This window comes from Schistocerca cancellata, chromosome 5, assembly GCF_023864275.1.
Source record: "Schistocerca cancellata isolate TAMUIC-IGC-003103 chromosome 5, iqSchCanc2.1, whole genome shotgun sequence".
In the NCBI taxonomy this organism is placed as follows: Eukaryota; Metazoa; Arthropoda; class Insecta; order Orthoptera; family Acrididae; genus Schistocerca; species Schistocerca cancellata.
Window position 1 is genome coordinate 148,734,390 of NC_064630.1, and position 25,572 is coordinate 148,759,961.

Below are 25,572 nucleotides of genomic sequence, written 5' to 3' on the forward strand. Positions count from 1 at the left end.
AGGTTCTTCCAAGATCTAGCTTACTGTCGACCTCAGCTAAAGTTGTTTGTGGGTACTCTTCAGTCTCGAGCGCACAGCTGGGCCCACAAGTCCCTTGGCAAGCGACGTAAACACAATTTCACTTTGCAGTGGATTGGATGGGAAAGCTGTGAAATGGGCAAATTCATTGTCCAAGCTGATTTTGACCATGGCAACAAAGATAGTAAATGGTCGCAGATTGGCCTGACGGCTAGTAGCCTACGCGATACATTTTTCGTCAGTGGTTTCAACGCCTTCCTTAGTGATTTATACAACAATTTCTAGCTTATTAGTAACTGCACTTATTTTTGCTATGGTACATGAATGATACAAGCAAGACAGCATTATTTCCATTTGGCACAAACGATACTACAGTAAAGCCGTACATGTTGGGGCATTTATTTTCCGCCTCGCGCTCGGAAACCAAGCTGTATCCGCCTCATGTTTTCGCGAAGTGTCCCAAATAGGTGAAGCCAGCCTTCCGCAACTATTTCACAACTTCGAAGAAAAATTACCATTCCGGTTGGTACCAAAAATGGGTTCTGAAAGCCGCCTAACAGCCTGCGTTGGTTTTGGAAGTTTCATCTCCAGATAGGGTGATTCTATCGCTATTTTTCTCCGAGTAAATATGTCCACTGATGGAATGATACGTCTTAAGTGTCATTCAGGACCATAATTTTCAACCTATACTTACAGGGTTTGTTGGGTGTGTACATTTCAAGCCTGCAGTTGTGTCTGAATCCCACCAAGACCTAATTAATGCTAGCATACTGAACGACTGTATGACTATTCTGGCAGTTTATGAAACATTCGAATAACCAGGAAACTGGAGCTGTTGGGTCAGTCTTTCTTCAGTACCGCGTTGTCAAATCGAAGGCACACTGGATCAGACATGCACTTCAGTTACATTACACTCCGAGAGATGTCCGTTCCTGTTCAATCATTGGAGAATGGAGCATCTAGGTCAATTATTAAGATTTGAACAGCAGGAAACTTCAAAGTGCATATAAAGCCTTCACTTTCTCAACGGTAGCATCTCTACAGTCAATTCTGTTTTATCAACAAGTTTCTCTCTGAAGCGAGGAAAGCTTTTGTTTTCGTTTGTTATAAGTAGCAGTTTTTCGGTGTACAATGCTGCCCGAGCTGCCTTGTAGGCCCTGTGATCCCAGGAAGTTGCGTCGTCGTGCTATCAGCTGTGGTGCTGACATTCTTAGGTAGTGCTTCAGAGGATCATTTGAATCTGTTCTTCCCACTGTAGCTGTTTTAAGTAGCCATGACGGTTGGAGAGTTGCCAATAGCCCCCGATTCTGCCTTCTTCACTGCTGAAATCACTGAATTTACTCTACACCCAAGAGCTGCCCATTTATCAATTCCTATAATCCTGTGCCCCTCGAAGCAGGGATGTTTATTTCTGAAACAAAAGGAACGTTCGGTGTAACTATGTAATCGGTGAGGTGAGGATTGATATTTTGACGTTGTCAAAACTGACACCACGCGCCATAAAAATGACAATACGGTCTTCTTACCTTCCGCAATGTGGTCACTGCAGCGTTCGAAGAGTGACTGACCTACTGAGAGCTACCAAAACGTTAGTTCCTGTGCGCATACGCTTCGCGCAGGTTATTTTTTCAAAAGTTGGGGGCACTGGCAGCCACATCACCAGTTACGGAATAACGCGACAGCGCTGCTGGCAATGATATCAACCAAACGCAGTACCGAGTAGCTGTAACGTTTCACCGGACAGCCACCGGAAATGGCAAGGTGCGGGCGACCGAAGGCGGATTCACACGGGCTGCGGGCGTTGGTGTACGCCCTAGCACACTGCACGCTGTCACCCACGCATTCGACGTTAAGCAAGGTCGCGGAGGGGCTGCGGGACTGGATGCGAGTGTACCGCGGCCGACGGGCCGCGACTGTACCGTGTCGGAATGTGGCCGCCCGGCGGCACAAAAACAACATGGCCGCTTCCGGCTAGTAAGCTACTACACGCAGTGTAACGGGCCGCGGCGCGCCGGCCTGTGGCGCGTGCATTCCAGGCAGAGGCAGCGCCGTGCGCTGCTGCTGGCGCGGCGCGGCGTTGCCAGAGCGCCTCAGCGGCTGCGCAGCGTCGCCACCGCTGCTGCCGCGACGCGCCGTGTCGCCCGTGGCGGGAAACGCGCACGCTCAGCCGTCGCCCTCCCATTCATTACGGACTTCGCGGTCCGAGAAGACTGATCGCGCCTCGCCAGCCTACCCGACCCGACCCAGCTCAGTTCAGCCCTCCCTGGTGACTGCCACAAAGGTAGTCTGTGCAGTAGTTCCCGATCTTACAGAAATTGTCATCCCTGGAATACAGTATAATATGCCCAACAAAGTTTGATTCCAAACAACTTTAGACTGAAAGAACACAAACTCTTAGTTAGTTTAAGTAGTGCGTAAGTCTAGGGACTGATGACCTCAGCAGTTTGGTCCCTTAGAAAATCACACATTTTGAACACTTCGATAAAATTCAAACACATCTAACGTGTCTTTGTACTAGGTTTACCACTAGAACAGGAAACGTCAGAAGTTAGATATGCTTAAAATTTCGTTGTTTTCATACCGGAAATTACTAGGAGATAGAAAAGCAATGGTAACTATAATCATTTAATAATAGTCTACCAAATAGCGACAATATAATTAAACAGACTAACCGTTTTTTTTAATTTTAACCTTTACTTTCGTTTTACCTCCATGCATTACACATTTCGCGGTCAGAGATGAATGCCGCGTGGGGAGGGACTCCCGGCGGGTAGACCGGATCGCCTGGTGACGCCACTTCGGAGACTTGCGTGTCGATGAGGATGAAATAATGATGGAGACAAGCATCCAGTCCCTGAGCGGAGAAAATCTCCAACCCAGCCGGGAAGCACTTCTTGCTTCTTTGATAAGTATATCAATTACATTCATATTTAGTTAATTCAGCGAAAATAAATAAATTCATCGGTTTTGTTCATGACAGAGATAAATACGTTTTACGTCAGTTAATACAGAATTTATATGGAATATTTCGTCAACACGTCGAGGAACACAGAAAAACTTTACACACAGTACTGACGTTCCAAAATAATAATTACTTCATAATTATGGAAGAGGTTCTAGCTTTCTCCTACACCAAGTTCCACAGACTAGTACAAGTAAACTACTCCCCTCATTCACCCATCCCTGTACTCACTTGTGAACCGTTCTAGCCTGTACATTCTTATACATTTAATCACCGAATTAAGTGTGACAAGATTTCTTCATACCTTCTATGATAATTTCCTTATACTTGTAATATTGAGGATATTCAGCCCAGCTGTCAATCGTGTGATTACTGCCATAACTTGTTTCGTGACATCCCATTTTTAAGTGCTAAAACTAAGGAAACCTAATAAAATAATCCTCATAAGGATTACAAACATTTTGAGTTACAAACTACCTTAAAATCTTAATGCCATTAGGCCTCGTCACAACTTCAAAACAAGCTGCACACGTGCATTATCAACTCAAACCATGAAACATCACATGCCGGCGCATCCACCATTCCCGAGGTATAGTTGCGAACATAGCAGCTGCGATCACTAACCAACGATGATATTTACTTAACGCCTAATGCTCAGCACCAACGATATTGGAAATGGAAATGAAGTCCCATGCTTCTTTACAGAGCGTAGGGGAACGATGCGGGAGACCCGCACCGCCTTACTAGGCAAGGTCCTAATGGAGGTGGTTTGCCGTTGCCTTCCTCCGACCGTAATGGGGATGAATGATGATGAAGACGACACAACAACACCCAGTCATCCCGTGCTCGGGAAGCGAGAACGCTACCGCGAGACCACGAGGGCGGACTACCAACGATATTACTGTGTATTAAAATCTTAAGAGATCCCTGTCTGGTCGTAGCCTATTCTGACTTAAAACTAAGTTAGAATCCGCAAGAAGTAGACATATTTCTCAACGATTTTAAGACACAGTAGTACCGTTGGTGCTGAGTAAGTTAAGTAAATATCATTGTTAGTAGGTGATCGCAGCGGCTTTAGTTTGCAACTGTACCTCGGGACCGGTGGATGCACGAGCCTGTGATGCTTCATGGTCTGAGTTGACAATTAACGTGTGCAGCTTCTTATTAAGTTGTGACGAGTCCTAAAATCAAACATTTTTCATGGTAGGTTACAAGTCAGAATGTCTAATCCTTATATGCATGCTGGTTTAAGGATTGTTTTATCTGGTTTCCTTGATTGTAGCACTTGAAAATGAGAATGTGGTCCTGAAACTTGTGGCAATCACACGATTGGCAGCTGGGCTAAATATCCTCAATAATGCTTAAGTAACAGTTGTATGATGGCTTCCCATCAGTTATGCTTGCGTTTTGTACACAGTTGCATAAATCTATGGACAAAACTTTTGTGCAGTTATAAACAAGACAATATGTGGTCTATCTATGTAGTCAAATTATTTGAGGAAGGCCTAGAAGTGCAACCTAGTTCCTAAGGAACCACCGTAAACTAGGGCAACTTTGCCACCATTTCTGTGTGCCCTGTGAATTTCCTGAATCATCCATTATCGGCACCAATGCACAGGGCACACACAGAATGACAAATCTGGCGCCCATTTTAGGTTTATTCATTATTTCCTGTTCTGTGGGTGCTTTGTCTTTCAGATTGTGGAACATGCATTTTCTAGTAATCTTCGAAAGTGTGTCGTCCTTTCCACTCATTCTAATGAGTAAGTGAAAACTATCATTCAATGCAGTACATAATTACGTTTCAAAATTATGTTCTATAAATAAAGCTGTGTGGCATATTTAGTATAATAAAAGAACTTGGCAAGGTTTGCACCAAGAAGGTTGCTGAAAATGGAACAACTTTGCCAATTTGGACTTTTGCTCTTTTGTTACCTCTTTCACACTAATTCAACATTTTTGGATCTGTATAGTTCATTAAATTCCAAGGCTCATTAGAACCAAACTAGTATCGCCAGTATCAAAATTATGACACTACCCTGTAGCTAGCCGTCTCTGTAGCAATGAGCAATGGGAAAGTAGTGGAAGACTTCAATATTCCCATTAAGAACAATCGAAAATACAGTGTGACTCCATTTAAAGTAACCAGGGTTCCACATTGCACTGAGCAAAGATGTGGTGTGTGTGTGTGTGTGTGTGTGTGTGTGTGTGTGTGTGAGCGCGCGCAAATGGCTACTTTACACACTAACTATAGCTCATCGTGGAAACTATGAGAAGCACCTTTCACAATTCAAGAATAACTTACCTGGCGATGGCATACTGTTCTTTTGATAGAGAATCTTCTCTTGTCAAAATATTACTCACACTAGAGCTAGTGTTGGAGTAGATCAGCTTAACCCATTCTTGACAAAGTTTGAAGTTTGAGAAAAAATATTTGCACTATTTACGAGGGTGGTCCTATCAGTATCTGGTATAATTGGGAGATTGCAGTCGTCGTTGAAAAATATCTCTGGATTAGAAAGTATACGATCTATGAATGTTCTATTTCAAGTTTGAAGACGCCACATTGTTTTGCATTTGTTTGGCAGCCATCAGTAGTGAACGTTGTGAGAACTCAAGAAATTGAGAAAATTGGTCATCGTTAAGTGATACATTTTTAAGGCCTCAGCACAACCAATATTAAAGCTGAGCTAAATTCCACTTTGGGAGAGTCTGCTCCTTCGTTGACAACAGTAAAATATCGGGTAGCTGAGTTTAATCGAGGCCGTACGAGCTGCCAAGTCGAGCATCGCAGTGGTCGATCAAATGAGGTGACGACTCCAGAAATGGCGAAAATCCACTAAGCGATACTGGATTATCGTCGATAAAGTGCGCGAGCTAGTAGGCATTTCAAACAGTGCGGTACATCGCATATTATCTGAAAATTTTGACTGTGCGAGGATTGTGCCGGGTTTGGTAACACTAGAGCAAAAACAGTGTCGTGACGATGTTTCAATTGGGTGTTACGCGAAGTTTCGCAGCAACAATGCTGATTTTTTGCGCGGTTTCATAACCACTGATGAAACATGGGTCCACCACTTCACTCCCGAGACAAAAGAATCTAAACAATGGACACAAATTGGAGAACCTACTCCAAAGAAGGCGAAGACCGTTTCTTCTGTAGGCAAGGTCATGGCGTCGGTTTTTTCGGATGCGCGTAGGATAATTTTCAGACTACCTTGAAAAAGGAAAAGCTAGCAACGGCAGGTATTATGCGAAAGTAATTGCGAAGTTTGGAAGAAGAAATCAAGCAAAAATAGTCGCATTTGGTCAAGAAGAACGTGTTTCTTCAGGACAATGCACCAGCTCAAGTCCGTTATTACAATGGCCAAAATTAATGAATTAAAGTTTTAACTCGTACCTCACGCACTATTCGCCAGATTTAGCCCCCTCTGATTATTTTCTGTTCCCAAACTTGAAAAAATAGCTCGGTGGTCAAAGATTTTCAACAAAGGAAGACGTCACGTCGGCAGTTTATGTCTATTTTGAGGAGTCAGTTGTCATTATAAAAATGGTATCTAATTTCATGAACATCGCTGGGGTAAGTGTAAAGAGCTGAAACGAGATTATGTTGAAAAATACATTTTTCCAAAATTTTTGTGTTTTCTTTCTTGGGTCAGGTACTTATGGGGCCATCCTCACATGTAGGTACACAAATGTGAAATATGACTTTTTAAACGTTTTATTAAAAACATTTTGAATTTTGCTTTTACACAACAGTGGAGGCAAGGCAACATGGAAACAAGTTCAGTAAACACAAGATTTCTGCAAACTATTTTTTCACTCACATTTTAGCCCTTTTTAGTCTATGCACAGTATTTGTTATTGCCAGTTTGGAATATGAAACCATATTAAGTATTGTTTCCCATGAAAGATGTCTTAACATCTCACTCACACACACACACACACACACACACACACACACACACACACACATACACACACACACAAATGACTTTACACTTGGCTGACTTCAAGCACACTTTACATCAACCTTCTTTCACCATATCTGCAAAGTATTCAAAACTATCAATATGTACATCCATATTAGGAGCTGAACACAGTTATTTTTGCTGAACTTTTACAAATACCAATACACTATGGGCACATACCACCTCTTTGGCAAGTCGATCTGGTAGAGTTCTACCAATATAACAGCAAGAACCTAGCTCCACATGTCTTTTGGGCATTTCCACAACATAGCTCTTGGTACATCAATGGATTTCTTTGAAGATGCAGAATAGCATCTACATGTTGCCATGGGCTCAACACATGCAATTTACATATTTTCTGTCCAATCTAAAGTCACAACAGCCATGCCGTGCTCTACAGCTCCACTTCGAAGGACATTTTCTCATCCTGTCTGTCCCAACTGTGCCACAAAATTCATTGCCTAAAAACCAACGATCTGCGAGCACTTGGAATGCTGTTTCTCTGGCCAAGTTTCTGTCAATGCCAAAGCAATATCCCAGATAAATCTAACACCATTGCTGCACATAGTTTTGCCAACAAATTTAAAAATTAGACAACAAGGCTGAAACATCAGCCTTCATAGAAGATCTGTAGTCCCTTTTGTGAGGCTCATTTCTTATATGCTGTTTCAAACTGCTTCTACCCTTGACTGTAACATATGTTCACCAAAAACGTGTTATTCTTCTGGGTGGACTGTCTGCAACTACAATGCAGAGAAAAGTGGACAAATTTTAGAGTTTATCTATTAGCTTCATCCAATTCTTCATTACTGATAATATGAAAATACTGCAGTAGCTGGAAGAACCAATTTCTAGTCATCACATAAAATGGAATGTGTTTTGACTATGGCCTAGTGCACTAAAGTACCAACAAAATACTCTAATTCACTGTTGATTGCTACAAAGAAACTATCTCTCTCTCCTAAGCATAGATGTTTCATTGCTCAGGTAAGTGTTCAAATACATCCTTTAGATATGCTTTATAACATTGCAAAGGTGTCGTGTTCTCTATTGGTGCTGGATGTGATCCTTTCCATTCTGTGCCTGGGATCACAATTTTAGCAAAGAATTATACACTTACATTTACATGTATGTATCACTTGCTGCAGCTGCTGTGTAGAGGGTGCTCAATTTGTGTTACAGTGGCTTACATCTGAATCTGGCTGAGGATCTAAAACTACCACTTCTTAACAAATAAACCTGAAATTTAAGCAAATAGATATCTATGTTATGTAATTACAAATGAACTTTTTGAACATTATTACTTTTGTTAATGATCCTTACCTTTGGGCCTTCATGTTCTGTTTCTTGCTCCTACCTAACTTCTGATTCATGTTCTGTTTCTTGCTCCTACCTAACTTCTGAAACTACATCCCCCCCCCCCAACCTTTTTCACCATATGAGTGAAAATCATGGCAGCTGTTTCGGAAAGCTTGAGGACGTTCACCTATTTGTACAGTTCCATCTCCATCCCCAATATCTGGTATACCACCACATGGGACATCAATGTATTGATTATCAGGTAGCCTAAATGGATTATACATTTTAGGTCAGAATTAGTCAGAAAGCTGGACACTGTTTAAAAAACCTAGATTGCAATTTTACATCTGTAATCCAAAATTTGAAACACCAGTATCAATCGATTTGTAGAGTGAGGCACTAAATTATGGATTTACCACTTAACTCCACTGTTGCTTTGAAGCAACATAAGATTTTTCAGTTTGCCTTACCTGAAAATAATTATTCTAGAAAAATGTATGACGTACTTGAGAAGGAAGGACTGTCACAACAAAAGTGTAGTCACAGCAAACTGTCACTCCCAAGAACTATTTCACCTCCCTGCTCGAGTTCTTGCCACCTGTTAAGAACAGCTAAAACTGTCTCGACAAACAGTGGCAAAGGGTGGTAAAAAGCAATCTAATGTGAAATATACACATGGAAGGATGTTCCCTACAAGTATTGAAGGGAAAAGGATTAAAGCATACTTCAGTCACTTACTAGTAGTAGTTCCTTCATCTCCCAAATTAAACTGCAACAAGGCAAATTTTACTGGTAAATGGTGAAGAAAGATTTCTTGGAGGATGCAAGTATCCAGAAAGAGTTCTACGTCATACCAAAGCAAATATTTTAGTGTTCACAGTGTCAGTATTGGGAGAACAGCTTTCTCTTTTCACGGTGTATCATCCAAAGTAGTTGTGAGACTCCCTGATTTTAGGCCTGAAAAGAACAAACAGCAAGTGGACACTTTGATGATGGGTATTTTGAAAACTGGTTGATCCATGTTATTTTGCAATTGGCAAAAAAGTATCTGGTCCCAAATAATGGAATCTTGGTAGCCATGCAAATGTAACAGTAATCACAAGGCATGGTATAAATTGCCTAGAAGGAACTGGAAAAAAAAAGAGAAAAAGGGTTTAGTATCCACTACAAACATGAAAAATCTGTAGCTCTTGAGAAACAAAACTTTCAGTAGGGTGTAAACAAAACTCTTCAAGCCAAAATAACAGTAGCAAAGATGATCATTTACATATATTGGACCAGCAGTGTTACCAACACCCATATCCCAGACAATTACAGAAAGCAAACTTTTACTAGCTGTTTCTCGAAATACAAATGGTTATCTATAACTGAAATAAAGGCAACATAGAAATGTCCACGAATGTAACTCTGAACTTCAATATTTCAATAAAATTAAAAAAAAAAAAAAGATTTTTCAGTTATCTTAGGCACATATGCAATGTATTAACATCCAATATGTATGTCAATTGTTCCAAAAATATGTTGACCATCAAACCTTAAGTACTCTACCATACAGGAAACGCTGGCACTTCCAAAATCAAACAGTTAAACTTACGAGCCATAAGACCTAGCAACCACAATCAAGTGAAATGGTATAACAATCTACTTGCTCCAAATTCTCGGCAGTGTCACTGGAGAAAGAGGCAAAGAAGCTATAAGTATAAGAGATTTTGTTTTCAATGAAAGGCATTACTTTAAGGCAAGTCACATTATCTACCAAATGAAAGGCAGACTAAGTATCTCCAGCATCTGGATTTGTCACGTGCCTGGTCAACCAAAAATCTATTGGTACGGGAAAAATCTATTGGTACGGGAAGTCAAATAGAACCCTGTGTGTCTAGTATCGTGAGGCCTGTTAGATTGTTTTTTCACGCAACAGTTTACTTGGGAGTTTAAACACACCTGTCGCTACACCAATGGTGGTCACAATCTGCAACATGAAGCATCAGGAATGAACTTATACTTTGTTATGTGGATATTGACTACTTAGAACAAAAAACTGAATAACGATCATATCACAGAGGTTTACCAGTTCAATCATTCAGTTGAAATCTGTAGTTCCTGAAGAAGTTATCTGTATCAATGTACCAGGTTCAGACAATTTACTCAAGTAGCTCCAACCTTGAGTACTCTCGACTAGATGAGTTTTCCGCATCACTATAGGGACTGCAACTCAAGCGCGAAATTCTAGGAGAACAACCAGTAACTAAACAGAAGAATTCTTGGGTCCACTGGCCTTCACAACAACCCGCAAAAGCAAATTTAAGGTACGGACTCCTTTAGAGACTGGTACACAGGGTACAAGGAAATGTTCTTCAGATTGGGAAAGCCATCAGTATTGGTACATGCTACAGAATGTGACAATTTTAGTCGCAGTTCAATGGTGACTTAAGGATGATTAGAGTTTTAACCTCCCATCAACAGTTAGGTCACTACAGGCAGGGCACTAACTACTACTATGAAAGGATGGGGTAGTAAATTTGCCACGGCCTCTCAAAGAAGTCATCCTGTCATTTAGGGAAATCAAGGAAAATCTAGATCTGGATGGTCTTTGAGGCATTTTAACCACTGTCCTGAATGTGTGGTGTGCTAACCGCTGCATCACCTCACATGGCATATCTCAGCTTTTAGCAAAACCCTGTATCAGTATTGTCACGAAGTTCAGGTAAGCTTTACACGGAATCGTTTGTCAAAATCCAATTTCACAATGCTGATTCTGACACCCATAGGATAGCTGTCACTTATCTTTCACTTAAGTGTTCAATTGCATTAGACACGTGAGAGATAGTGAATTAATGTTTAAAATCCACCAACTACATTAATTTTATTACAGACATTTTCTCAGTGTGAAGCCAAAATCTGAAATTGCATCATGTTTAGGGATCAAGTACAGGTTCAGTAACACATTTAATTCACTTACAACGTTCGATACAATTGTCAATGTTCTGGGACATGAAAGGCTGTAGTCTGATTGCTGTCATGAGTGCCACGATGGTAGATCTGACTCAACATAAATATGTATTGTGACAGTGTCACAAAAACCCAACTTGCAGAGCTTGGCGTACCGAGCTATGTCACTGGAATGTTTAAAATGGAAGAAACGCAAACTATGCTTTCACCTTTAGAGTTCTACAGAAAACACTCTTACGAGGCCTAATGGTGGACACATGTTTTCACTTCAGACTAGAAATTCGAGAGTGCCTCTTCTGGCAAAATATTTTAAATTCCCGAGGGGCAATCCTATCTACAGCAGATCTCTGGAGGCACCATTGCCAGTACACTTTCTGATGTAATGTATGACTAATTTCTTTGCACTGTCACTACGAAACATAGTATGCAAGAGCATCAAAGAGCTGCAACATATTGGAATTGCCATCAGTAAATTACTACATCAACTATCTTGAAAATTTAAATTTATGATCCTTAAGTGAAAATTTTCGGCCGACCAGGCATTAGGAGATCCAAATGTTGGAGATACTTTGTCTGCCCTTTATTTGGTAGATAATGTGACTTGCCCCTGAAGAAGTGCCTTCTATTTTAAAAATCAGTTTCTTTACAGCTTCCTCCAGTGACAAAGACTTACTGAAACGGCGAAGAAGAACGTTTAAATAGCTTTTAACAGTTCGATACGATGTTTTTGTTTCTATTGTACACCATCAAACTTCGGTGCTAAGATTTCAGTATACATTGCACTGTTCCTCTAAGACGCCCGCGAAATCACTGGTAGTAAGTATCCTGTTTATCAGTCGTTTGTGTAACCAAAGAAAATTGTATTTTTACCTTCGAAAACAGACAGGCAATTTAGCCGTTATACAGCTGTTCTGCTTCTGGCCCCTAATATCCAACAAATTTGTACATTAAAGATACCAACCGTTTGGCTTCGTGTGTCTGCGTGAAATAAATTTACACCAGGTGCTTGGCTCGCTGTCGTGTACAGGATCTATGACAAAAACAGCGCCGTATTCTTACGTCCGACCAGGTGGTGATAAGGAGCAGAGAGGTAGGGATTGAGGGCGACTGCGAGGGGAAGATACTTCGTGTTGACAGGATTTGGGGTGGGGGAATGGCAATCTAGCCGAACTCATTCAGTGGCCGTTCGCGGGCGGTCCCAGAGTGCGGGCCACAAATATTTACGTATCTGGTGAAGCACAACGCCTTACATTAGTAACTCTTCGAGTTCCCTAAAATTAATTCGGTCGAAGACTGGAGATATGGAAGATTCAAATGCACCGACAATTAATCGAAAATCCTTTTTTATACTTTCTGCGAAAAATATAACGAATGTATGACCTGTCGAAGGAAATATGAAAGCTCGCATACGTTGGAATTACACTGTTTCGTTCCACCAACATACTTAGCTGCTCGTTGTGGAGCAACGGAGGAGGTCTGCTCTACATATTATATCAAACTGCGACAAGCAATAGTCATGCAATACACCCTTCACTTGTTTTGCAATTATGTGGTAGGACGACTGCAGCAACAGACTGAACGATATCAAGTGATGACTTTCGGTCTTACAAGTCAACTTAGCTGAAGAATGCTAGTTACCTATAATGCAGCATGACAATCAACTCAGTTCCAGTAAAACCTTATAAGGTATTGAGTGACTGTATGATTATGGACTGTGACTTGATACAACACTTCCGCACAAAAAACACACACACACACACACACACCTAAGTTTCTATTTAAACATACACGGACAACTATCACTAAAACGTTAAGAATTTGGCGGCAGAATTATTTAGTCATTCAGCCGAGGAAATGCACGCACAAAACTAAATCTATGGCGAATAAACTAAACTGTCTCGGTTAGAAAGTAATATTCTTAGTCTACTTATAAACAAGAAAAATTATCACACTTTTACGAAGGCGCTTCCCAACAACAATATCTTGGCAGCAGCCTTTTAACAGAAGTAAAAGCCTTGGCAATAGCCTTTTAATGGAAGTGAAACACGAATAGCACAGAACACAAGCTTTTGAAGAGCGTTACAGAAAACAGTTTTATTATATGAGTGGAATGAATAATGAAAGGATCTACAATTAATCGGCCTGAAACAACCTTCGTAGTGTATGACTATACGTAGGCGCAGGTTTGAGGACGTATGCGGCATCAATGAACAATTTCGCAATGGAGATAAAGGGGTGGCGTGGGCGTGGGGGAATATTTCACAGGAATACCAAGTCACATGGTCGGAATGGGTGCCGGCAGCAACAGTTACACAGGAAAGATGCGATATGATGGAGTAGAGTGGCGAGCTGCATTAAACCTGTCTTCAGACAAGAGGTAACATTCAAAGGTTTATCTACATTTCGTTTAAATGATCGGTAATACTCATTCCGTTAGCATCTAAAAAATAAATTCTCATATGGAGATGACAAATCTAGTAAATAGACTAGTACTGCTCTGTTTGCAAATAAAAATGTGAATTTAAATAAATAAAACAAGTATCGGCATTTTGTTCGAACTGGGGATTCGTTTATTGCCTAGTAAAATCGAAGGTATGCGTAGAAGTATCTCGACACTTAAAGGGATTCTACAGATAAATATTTACAGTGGGTTACGTGCCTTTTTTCAAAGGCAAAAAATTTACCTCAAGAAAGGTTCGGTAGTCCGGAACAGCTTAGTGCACATATTAAAACACGTCCGCGTTCAGCATGTCTTCGACCCCACAAAATCTATCTACCTCGCACCACAAAAATAGCCGAACGGGGGGCATTCTGAACTAAATAATGTGTAGTGACAACCCATCTCACATGTAGTCTCCGAATGTAACGCGTGTATTGTCGGTGTAACAGTCGACAGAAAAAGCCGAAGGCATTGCGAAGAAAGGACTTTGCAGAGAATTTACAGTCTAGTCAAAGAATGCCGCAAACTCTTTCACAGACCAGATTCTAAATGTTGGTTAGGGTGTGGTATTTTATCCCTTATATTGATTGATGGCAGGCAGTGGAGCAAGACTTCATTTCATATTTTACACTTTTCGTTGTAAATTAACACTGCTGGCTGAATAAAAGCGTTAATTACAACAGACGAAATTACTAAGTATCTATGTGTGTACTATGTTGATATACATGAATCATTAAAAATAAAGTTCTTGGTCGGACGAGCGGGGAGAAGCTGTCGCTATTAAACTCCAATAAGACGTCACAGTAACGACATATTTCTACATTCGTGTCCAAAACTTTCTCACAAACTAAATTTGGGGTCGCGCCGCCTCCCTTTGGACGTAACCAACTATGAGGCGCATCGTCGCTGGGGGCGCTGCACATGCCCCAGTGCCTCGTGGGTCAGCGACGCGTGAGTAGTAAACACGTTTCATACTCATGACAGGCCAGTGACGCCGTCACGAGCTCCTTGCTGCCGGAATAGGCAGTTTTCTTTCGTCTTTGATTTCGCGGTAGTAAACTGAATATTTTACACGCATATGCAATTACAATGATAACGGTCAGAACGGAAAGTGGGCATCAACTGGGCCGTGAGGAACCACTGCCAATAACAAATACAATTTGAACACAGCACGGTACGGCATGAGGGTCCACGGCGCATAGTGCAACACTAAAAGCGTGTGAAAAGGTCCGCGACCTGCCCCACGGCGGCACGACACCAGAAAGAGCGCCTAACCGCGCCCGCTGATGCTACCCGCAACGCGACGCCCGGCCTCAGACGCAACGATACGCACGCACTTCGCCATATTGAATGAGCACCGTGGCGCCGGATCCGGTGCCCACACTCCACCACGTGTCTTTCCTTCCACTTACAAACTATTTTGTAGCACACGTGACAAGGGAAACAGAACAAGTATTATACACAAATAGTACACGAAAAGAAATTGACTGCCGGATAAACCAGCATCCCTTACTGTGTCGGCTGCTGGCGGTCGATTGTCGCCGACGTACTCCGTTCGACGTTCGGTACGATACAGAGTCACTGGCGGTTCGCATCTCGGGCGCCCTCGTGGCCGGCGGTGCCGCAGCCGCCGCCATTACTGCTTCCACTGCTGGTCACCGAACCGCACCAGTCCTCCCGCTAAACACGACAGCCACGCTGCGGAAGTCACTCACCCGTTTCGAGCGCGACGGACGATCTTGCGTGGAGTGACGACACGCAGTATAGATCCGCGTTCAGCTCGCTGCGGTGAAATCACGCGACGGACACCGAGACGAAGTAAGTCGCAACACCCCACCGCTGTACGCGACTGAACTAACTGCGTCACACGCGGTGGATGCCCGCGCGCACGGCCGCAGCTTCACTCGCCGGCCGCTTGGAGGCGCGCCGTCCTCGAACCCGACTCGCCAGGAATGCAAATGGCCGCCAGCAGCGGAGTCCCGAGACGCGAACCACCTGCCCGCCACCGACGCCAGGAATAGCTGCCGGATCGGCGCCACCGGCGGAGTATATTTTCCGTCGAGACGACGCCGTCTCCACTGCCGTCGGCCGATGACCGCCAAGTACTGTATGCACGTGCGAGGACGGCCGCAAACTGGGCTGGGCGGGGCGGGGCGCTGCCTGCGCGCACATCGATCGTCCCAACCACTGGCGCCCTCTGTCGGGAACTCGAGGCCCCCTCCCCTCACCAACTCACTTCCCCCACCAACATCAGAGCCAAAAGGCTCCTAACCGCATACGAACATTTCATGATCCACCATCTCACTCTACGAAGCGCGCGCGGCAGAAACGAGGAAGTGACGTCACCAACCAGTATCCGTGCAACTGGCGGGAAAACGTACGCTAGCGGAAGTTGCGTACCTCGTGGACACAACTCAGTGCTTACGTTTCACCTGCAAGTCAGCAGTTCTTCAGAATTTTCTGTCTAACGCGACAGACTGTTACTACAATTGCAAATGATCGTGCTAACGTTCTGATAAATAAGGAGCATCCGAATTACCTCAGTTTCTTATCGCTGCAGAGTGAAAGATTCATTCTGGAATCAATTCCTCGCCCTTGTATACAGCCCGTATTAATGACGTAAGTTCCCACAATTTTTTATAACCAAATGGTTACATAAATAAAACTAAACACTTATTAATTACTTCAAACGTAACAGCAGTCTCGGCACTATTTCTGAAGAAAAAAATTACGAAAGCTTAAAGCTATTAGTATAGGCTGTAGAAACGGTAAGTACTGGTAAAAGAAATCGTAAATCAAGTAATTTAAGGGGCTCCGGAAAGGCTCAAAAATCATGAAATGTTCAATTTTTTACTTTTTTGCGTTTTCTGAATCTGCAGACTATTATTTTTTGCGTTTTCTGAATCTGCAGACTATTACCTTTTAATAGATATATAATTTATTCAATTCCGAAGACTACAACTATTTTTAAATTTTTTTTTTTGAAATGTGTTCTACATGGGCGTGACCCACTGTGGCGCTGTTAAACTGCTGTCAAATGGTATTATTAACGTCCGTGTTCATCAGGTACATTTTAGTGATGTGAGATAAAGTATGTGTTGTGGCTAACCTGTGATGGTTCAATATATATCGCTGGTGTGATTGTCGATTGTTTCATGTTTATTTACTCTGTCGTTATCTCGAAAATATTCGTAATTAATTCTGTTTCTTGAGTCTGTTTTGTTGAAGTATAATAATGAGTAAAAGTAAAGTTGCTGTTGCGACTTTCAATGACGGCAACATTGTAAGGTGCAAGGTATTTAGAAATATGGGAATGAAGATAGGTTCTAACATGGTACGAGCGATGCTTGCTTTAGACAAGGAACGCCTTCGGGCTGCAGACAGGGCTGTAAAGAGTCTAGAAATACAAGCAAGAGTAAACAGGAGGAGGAACAAGAGGAAGCTGGAGGAGGAGTTTGCAGAGGATGAAGATAATCCATCCTATGGACCTGGAATGCACTAAAAAGTTAATCCAATCTTTGTCGCTCGATTCCCAAAACTTTTATTTTCTCATACTAATTACATGTTTTCTAAGGATCTTCCAAACATATTTGTTTCAAACTTTCAGTAAATGTTACACAGTACCTTCTGCATAATTTAACACAGCCTTTTTCCAAAAAACTGTATATTTTTGAATATATAAATAAAAATTGCAAAAAAATGTGAATTTTCATTGCAACCGAAAAAAATCATCTTTAATAACTGAACTAAAATTTTGTAAAATCCCTGTGTTAAGTTGTAGCCCATATTCCAATAAATAATCTGTAAAAAGTTCAACTTCCTACCTCAAATACTTTGTGAGGAAAGATGTAATTTATAAGCGTTATTTTAACATTGCAAGTATAGGGCGTTCCGGAGCCCCTTAAGGAATACGGGCAGCTGAGTTATATTCCATAGTTCTCACTGTATTCTCACGACACCATGGGCCGAAGAGTAAAACTAATGTAAACTATGGTTTCCTAATGCATCACAATCGTCACTGTTCTTTACAATTTAAGTTTGTCTTTGGCTGCTGTTAAATAAATCTTTCTTTTAACGTTAATACAAAACTAAATGAAAGCCAAAGGATTTGAGTCTCTGCGTACTATATAAGTTGACAACATCATACGTAGAAGTATTAAAGGAATGGATTTTACGAACCCTCAACCGTTCTGTGTTTGTGTTCAATATTCTGTGATACAAATGATGGCTTTTTGCTGGTTCATCCTCGAAATACAACCTAAGGCAAATACGTAGAACAGATCGAGCTGAAGGCTTGAACCAAAGACTGCAAGGCTCTGTGACAAGCTGGACTGTGACTTCCTTGACTTGCGCCATAATGTTAAGAACTGCAGGGTCCACCTAAATGAGTCAGGAACGCAATATACATCCCACGCAGCCAACTAGGTAGGTGTAGGGACATACACAACGATTTTTTAGACTGGGCAACTCCCCATCGAATCCAAATAACTACAACTGTAAGAAATCCAGAACTATCAGAGAAGGTTTGTTCAACCTGCGGCACAGTGCCACTGATGTTTAAAGAAGTGAACTGGCACACACTTTAAGACAGACGGGAACTATCCCGACAAAGCCTACTTACAAAGTTTCACGAATCGGGTTTAAATGACTAGTATAAGAATATGCTGCAACCCCCTATATATCGCTCCAGTATGGATTGTGAGAAGATTAGATTAGTTACAGCACACGCTGAGACATCTAAACGGTCATTCTTCCAGCGCTTCCATACGGGAAAGAACCCTAGAAACTAGAATACAGGGATGTACCCTCTGCCACGCATTTCACAGTGCTTTGCAGAGTATTGATATGGCTGGCCGGTCACGAGAATAAAAAGGAAAAGCCAGCCACTCTGCGACACACTAAACCATCCATACTACAAGCATTGGAGTGGAGAACTCAAAAGGACAAAGAACATGCGCTAAAACTTACGTAGAATGATAAAACCCATTGTCGCATATAAAACGTAAAACTAAATTAGCCGATGAGGCGTTGTCAGCTGAAATTAATGGCAACGAGTCCGGTAACTGAAGAGTCCGCCGCAGGGCAGCCAAAGGACAGCTCAGTAGTAAATAACGGAGTATTTACTAAACTGAAAGAAGAGGTAACACACCTGAACTTAGTACGCTGCTTGTGCCATTCCTTGCAACTGGTTGTTTCAGTTGCTGCATAAAAACTTTTACCGAGAAATTTGGAGTTTTTAATAAAAGACGCATGATTGGTTTAGTCTAGTCACTCCTCTTCCAAACAATCTCTCTATAAGGAGTCACTGTCAGCCGGGCGCCGCACCGACACTGAGGTGAGTCATCACAGCACAGGAGGTAGCCGTGTGTCACCCAAGCGTGGCCAATACACAATCGGCAGAGAACCACAGAGTTCCTGCGAGAGGCCCACATGGACGACTGCCACACATTCGTAGTCCCCTTAATGGCACGCAGTTTGTTGTACCTCCTGAGGTTACGCCATTTCGGCTCCTAAACCTTGCGGCGTAGTACTGAACGCTGGTCAGTTGCAGAGAAGCCGATCTCCATAAGCGGTTTCCGTGTAGCCTGTTTGGCCAGCCTGTCGGCAAGTACGTTGCCTGCAATTCCGACATGACCTGGAGTCCAGACAAGCACCACTGAACGAATGGACCGTTCCAGGGCATAGATGGAATCCTGGATGGTTGCTACCAAAGGATGACGTGGGTAGTACTCGTCGATAGCTTGTAGGCTGCTCAAGGAGTCATTACACAGAAGAAACGACTTCCCAGGGAATGAACGGATGTGCTCAAGAGCACGAGATACAGCCACCAGCTCGGCAGTGAAAACACTGCAGCCATCGGGCAAGGAAGGCTGTTCAATAGGTCCTCCATGGACATACGGGAAGCCGACGTGAGCATCAGCCATCGAGCCGTTGGTGTAAACCACTTCGTGGCCTCGTTACATGTCAAGAATCGAGAGGAAGTGGCAGCGGAGAGCCACGGGGTTAATTGAGTCCTTAAGACCATGTGCAACGTCCAGGGGAAACCGCGGCCTAGGTATATACCATGGGGGTGTACGTGAATGGACCTCAAGTAAAGGTGGTTAAAGGCAAGGACTCCAGTTCGGAAAGAAGGGATCAGACACTAACTGCAACTGGAAGCCCTAAACTGGGCCGCCGATGTAGGAGATGAACCGCCGTGGGTGGGGACAGGAGACGGTGATTCGGATGCGAGGCGGTGATTCGGATGCGCAGTAGAACTATGAATGTATGCAACGTAACTGGCCAGCGGTTGTGGACGCCTAACCTGCAATGGAGGGACTCCAGCCCCCAAAAGGACGCTTGTCACTGGATTCGTCCTAAACGCTTCTGTCGCTAGGTGGACACCGCAGTGGTGCACTGGGTCGAGTAAATGCAACGCTGAGGGCGCCGCCGAACCATAAACCAAACTCCCATAATCACGGCGGGAATAAACAAGGGCTCTGTAGAGCTGCAGCAGCGTAGAGCGATCTGCACCCCAGTTGGTGTTGCTCGAGCAGCGGAGGGCATTGAGATGCTGCCAGCACTACCGCTTAAGCTGTCGAAGGTGAGGAAGCAAATCAATCGGGCGTCGAAAACCAGTCCGAAGAATCGATATGTCTCCACTACAGTGAGTGGATCGTCAATGACGTAAAGTTCTGGTTCTGGATGAACGGTACGACGCCGACAGAAGTGCATAACGCACGACTTTGCGACTGAAAACTGGAAACGGTGGGCTACAGCCCATGACTGCACCTTATGGATGGCTCCCTGTAGGCGCTGGCTACGCAACATCAGTACTGGTGAAGCAGTACGAAATGCTGAAGTCGTCTGCATACAGAGAAGGTGGGACGGGCGGCCCTACAGCTGCTGCTAGACCATTAATGGCCACTAAATACAGGGAGACAGTACAGAGCCCTGTGGGACCCCATTCTCCTGGATATCGGGGGAACTATGGGAGGCACCAACTTGGGCATGGAAAGTATGAAGCACCAGGAAATGTTGCATACAAATCAGGAGCGGGCCTCTGAGATCCCACTCGTATAATGCGGCAAGGATACGTCACCAGGTGGTGTCATACGCTTTTCGTAAATCAAAGAAGACGGCAAACAGGTGTTGGCATCTGGAAAAGGCTGTTCGAATGGCAGATTCGAGGAACAGAAGATTATCAGTTGTAGAGCGACCCTGGCGGAAGCCGCATTGACATGGAGCCAGTAGGCCACCTGACTCCAGGACCCAATCCAACCGCCGATACACCACACATTCCAACAGCTTACAAAGAACGTTGGTGCGGCTGACTGGTCGATAGCTATCCACATCAAGCGGGTTTTTACCGGGTTTTAACACTGGAATTATGGTGCTCTCCCGCCATTGCGATGGAAAAATGCCATCGCACCAGATCCGGTTGAATATGTCGAGGAGATGTCGCTTGTCGTCAGATGAGAGATGTTTAATCATACGACTGCGGATCCGATATGGCCCTGGAGCTGTGCCGGCCAATGTGCAACGGCACCGAGGAGCTCCCACTCTGTAAATGCGGGCGTTATAGGATTCATTGTGGCGTGTAGTGAAGGGGAGGAATTTCCCTTCCAGCCGCCGTTTGAGAGTGCGAAAGGCTGAGGGTAATTCGCCGACGCAGAGGCTCGAGCATAGTGCTCGGCAACGTGCTCGGCAATCGCGTTTGCATCGGTAGATAACACGCCATTTATGTTAACGCCGGGAACACCTGTTTGTGTCTGGTTCCCTGAAAACACCTAAGATCTTTGCCCAGACTTGGGAAGGTGACGTATAGCGCCCAATGGTCGACACGTATCTCTCCCAACAGTCCTGCTTCTGTCGTTTGTTAAGTTAGCGAACGCGGGCACGGAGGCGTTTCAAGGCTATGAGGCGCTCCTAGGAAGGGTGCCGCTGTAGAGCTCGCCGACGCTGCTTAATTGTTTCAGCTACTTCCGGCGGCCACCAAGGGACTGCCTTTCGCCGGGGCACCCTAAAGAACGAGGGATCGTGTTTTCTGCCAAAGAAACGATTGCTTTAGTCACCTGCTCAATCATCACATCGAGGGGGAGATTCAACGGTGACAGCAGAGATGAAAGCTTCCCAATCCACCTTGTTTAAAAAGCCCACCTGGGAAGGTGTCTGTGGGCCTGACACCGGGGCAGTGACAGGAAGATGGGGAAGTGGTCACTACCACACAGGTCATCATGTGCCCTCCACTGGATAGATGGGAGAAGTCGTGGGTTGCAAATTGATAAATCAATGGCCGAGTAACTACCATGAGCGAGGTTGGGTTGGGTTGTTTGGGGGAAGGAGACCAGACAGCGAGGTCATAGATCTCATCGGAATAGGGAAGGACGGGGAAGGAAGTCGGCCGCGCCCTTTGAAAGGAACCATCCCGGCATTTGCCTGGAGCGACTTAGGGAAATCACGGAAAACCTAAATCAGGATGTCCGGACGCGGGATTGAACCGTCGTCCTCCCGAATGCGAGTCCAGTGTCTACCATGAGCGACACTGAAATGTGTGGGAGCCCCAGGAGGCAGAGGTCGAACTGAGACAGTTAAGTATCGACATCTCTGCCTCTTTAAGCACAGTGTCACCCCATAAGGGGTTATGGGCGTTAAAATCTCCATAAAGTAGGAAAGGTTTAGGGAGTTTACCAACCAGTGCAGTTAATACGTTCAGGGATACTGCACCATCTGGAGGAAGATACACTTTGCAAACAGTTATTTCCTGCGTCGTCCTTATTCTGACAGCCGCAGCTTCAAGAGGGGTTTGAAGAGGCACAGTTTCACCACAGGCTGAGTTTAGGACATAAACGCAAATTCCACCCGACACTATTATAGTCGCTACGGTTCCTGTAGTATCCCTTATAGCCGCGGAGGGCAGGGGTCCGCACTGCCGGGAACCAGGTTTCCTGGAGGGAAACGCAGAAAGTAGGTGTAAAGCTTAATAGGCGCCGTAGCTCAGCCAGACGGTGGAAAAAAACAGCCGTGATTCCACTGGAGGATGACGTCGTCGTCATACTACGAAGGCATGGAACATTCAACGAGGCAGTTTACACCTCAAGGTCACCTGCTGCCACCTACTTTTTGCCTGAGCAGTCTATATTCATTGTGTCTTGAGGGTCCGGCGAGAGGTCCTCAGCAGACGCTAGAATCTCCACCTCATCCGCAGACGCAGAGCTTGTAGGTAGCGGTGGTGTGGGTGCCACCACAGTTCCCTTGGTCTTTGGGACCTTCTCATTGGATTTCTCTCGCTGCTCCTTGGGTTTCCCTGGCTGGGAGCACTTCACTGATTCATTCTCCGGCACTGAGGATGAGCCTGAAGCACTACAACCAGCTGCTTTAGAGCTCTTCAGCCACTGGCTGGTGTCTTCTTTCCCACTAGCAGAAACCTGAAAAGGCAGTGACCCAAGGGACACCTTCATAGCGAGAGGACCCGAAGAAAACTTACGCTTCTCCGGCTCAGAAGTGGGGACTGATATCCCCGATGGTTGGGGGGGATTGTGTTTGCTCCCTAAGTAGGTGGTGTGGGAGCAACATGGAGAGAAGTGCCCTCCACCATCAAGAGGGGGAAGATAAAGTCTTCTGCTTATGAGAGGCGACAGGAATGCGAGGAACTGATGGGAGCGCCAACTGTTCTCGTAGTGACGGCGTAAGATGAGGTCATAGCCACAGGACGTACGCGCCCAAATTTTCTCGTAGCCTCAGTGTAGGTCGGTCGGTCGATCCGGGGTCTTACATTCCACGATTTTCCTCTCGTTCTGTAAAATCCTGCAGTCTCGCGAGCAAGGGGAACGATGCTCTCCGCAGTTGACACAGATGGGAGGCGGGATACATGGAGAACTGGGATGTGATGGAGGTCCACATCTCGACCTGTGACGCTGGAAGTACAGCAGGAAGACATATGGCATTTAAAGCACCACATTGGGGGACGGCTTGACTTCACAGCGGTAGACCGTCACCTTGACCTTCTCGAGCAATGTGTCACCCTCCAAGGCCAAGATGAAGGCACCAGTGGCAACCTGATTATCCCTCGGACCTGATGGACGCGCCGGAAGAAATTGACACCTTGCCGCTCTAAATTGGCGCGCAGCTCATCATCAAACTGCAAAAAAAGGTTCCTCCGAAATATGATACCCTGGATCATATTTAAGCTCTTATGGGGCGTGATGGAAACAGAAACATCCCCCAGCTTGTCACAAGCGAATAGTGTCCGTGACTGCGCAGAGCATGCTGTTTTTATCAAGACTGACCCAGAGCGCATTTTGGACAAGTCCTCCAGCTACCTAAACTTGTCCTCCAAATGCTCCACAAAAAACTGAGGCTTCATGGACATGGAAGATTCCTCATCAACTGTCGTACATACGAGGTACCGGGGCGATTAAGCTTCACTGCCATCCTTAGCCTGGCGTTCCTCCCATGGTGTGACCAGAGAGGGGAACGATTTGGGTCATTGATGTTAGACTTTGCCCGCTTAGAGACTGCTGGTAGCGGACCACCAACAGCACAAAACTGGTGCAGACATGAGGAGGAATTTGTGGATGTGGAGAGAGTAAATATATGAAACAACGCGTGCGCCAGAAGGTGCTGGATCATAACGTCATCTTGACACAATATTTCAGCGGTCCAACTGGCCGCCATCTTCAGGTGAGAGTGCTGGTTAACTGTAAGACGGCAGAGTTGTGAGGGGAGTGCGGGGAGAGGAGGAAGCAAGCATTGGCTGGCGAGGTGAGAGGAGCTATTGGTGGGGGGGGGGGGGGGAGACAAGGCACGCCTACCAGTTGCAGTGCTGGCACTACAAATTGCGCGTCATGCTTACACGAAGGCAGGCAGACGAAAGGCTTGGAAGTAAAACACGCTTTAAATGTTGTTCGTAAACGAAACTGAAATCGTCATGTACATTAAAAAAATGAGTGTATGTATGTTTGTCTACTATGAGCTCACAAACCATTCATCCGATTGCAATGAAACTTTGGTGAGTTGTTCTCCGTAGGCCTACCGGTAGGGCTTGTTGGCGTCTCCCGAGATGGGCCAGCAACTGCCTCTTCACTCATTTTGACAATGTTTAGCACAACTGCACAATGAAAACACGCAGAACAGTACAGCGCAAAACAATAACGAAGCAGACGACAATGCCTGCCTTGTACAACACAGTCAGCTACGTAATGTTGGCAGCAGTCGAAACAGCGTGCCTACCGAAGCCTCCTGACGTTAACCGACTTCTACCGATTCAGGACTAGGGAGAGGTCTGCCATCTAGAAGTTTACACACTGTACACGATCACGCCGGAGCTGACTTCTCAGCGCTTTTTTTTTTTTTTTTTTTTTTTTTAATGGACTTGTAGCGCAAGCGGCGCCCCCTATATAGGCCGCAGAAGGCCTAAAACGCGTGCGCGAGAAGGCGCCGGAACTGCCCTCTAGCGCAAGTAAACATACAGCGCCGCAGTGGTGGAAACGGGCGAAATCGAGATATCGCTATCAAAAATTAAACATTATTCCCACGATCGAAATACAGACAGTTGTCTTTTAATGTCTGATAACACCGGTTTCCAAGTCTTGCTTAAAAGGTAACCCTTGTCTCTATTAATAAGATTATCAGATAATCGAATCTCTATGGATTCTTTTAAAACACAGTCCCAACAGCGAGATGCAGGGGGCAACCATTTGTGTCTCGTCGTACAACATTTTATGTCCCTCGGTGAGACAGTACTCCGCCACTGCAGATTCTTCAGGCTGAAACAACCGTGTGGGGGTGCTCAACACATCAGTCCTGAATGGTCCAGATTGTCTGACCAATATATGCCTTCCCACAGTGGCAAGGTATCTTTTACACACCGGGTTTCCTCAAACCCAAGTAAGTCATCCTTAACTGAGCCAAGAAGCGCTCTAATCTTGGCTGGCACCCAGCAAAAGGTAGAA

At 44.5% G+C, this 25,572-nt stretch overlaps 1 protein-coding gene across 4 annotated transcripts in view; it reads right to left on the reverse strand.

Moving 5' to 3' along the window:
* The window catches only part of LOC126188967 (serine/threonine-protein phosphatase 4 regulatory subunit 1-like), a 328,109-nt gene that overhangs the window by 99,778 nt on the left and 202,759 nt on the right, over nt 1-25,572 (reverse strand). Inside the window, exon 1 of one of the 4 annotated variants that reach the window (XM_049930731.1) lies at nt 15,153-15,529. The exons of the other annotated variants lie outside the window; for them this stretch is intronic. The gene's annotated coding sequence lies outside the window, so the exon portion shown is untranslated. Of the gene's footprint in view, nt 1-15,152; nt 15,530-25,572 lie in introns of those variants that run through there. 4 annotated transcript variants of the gene reach the window in all.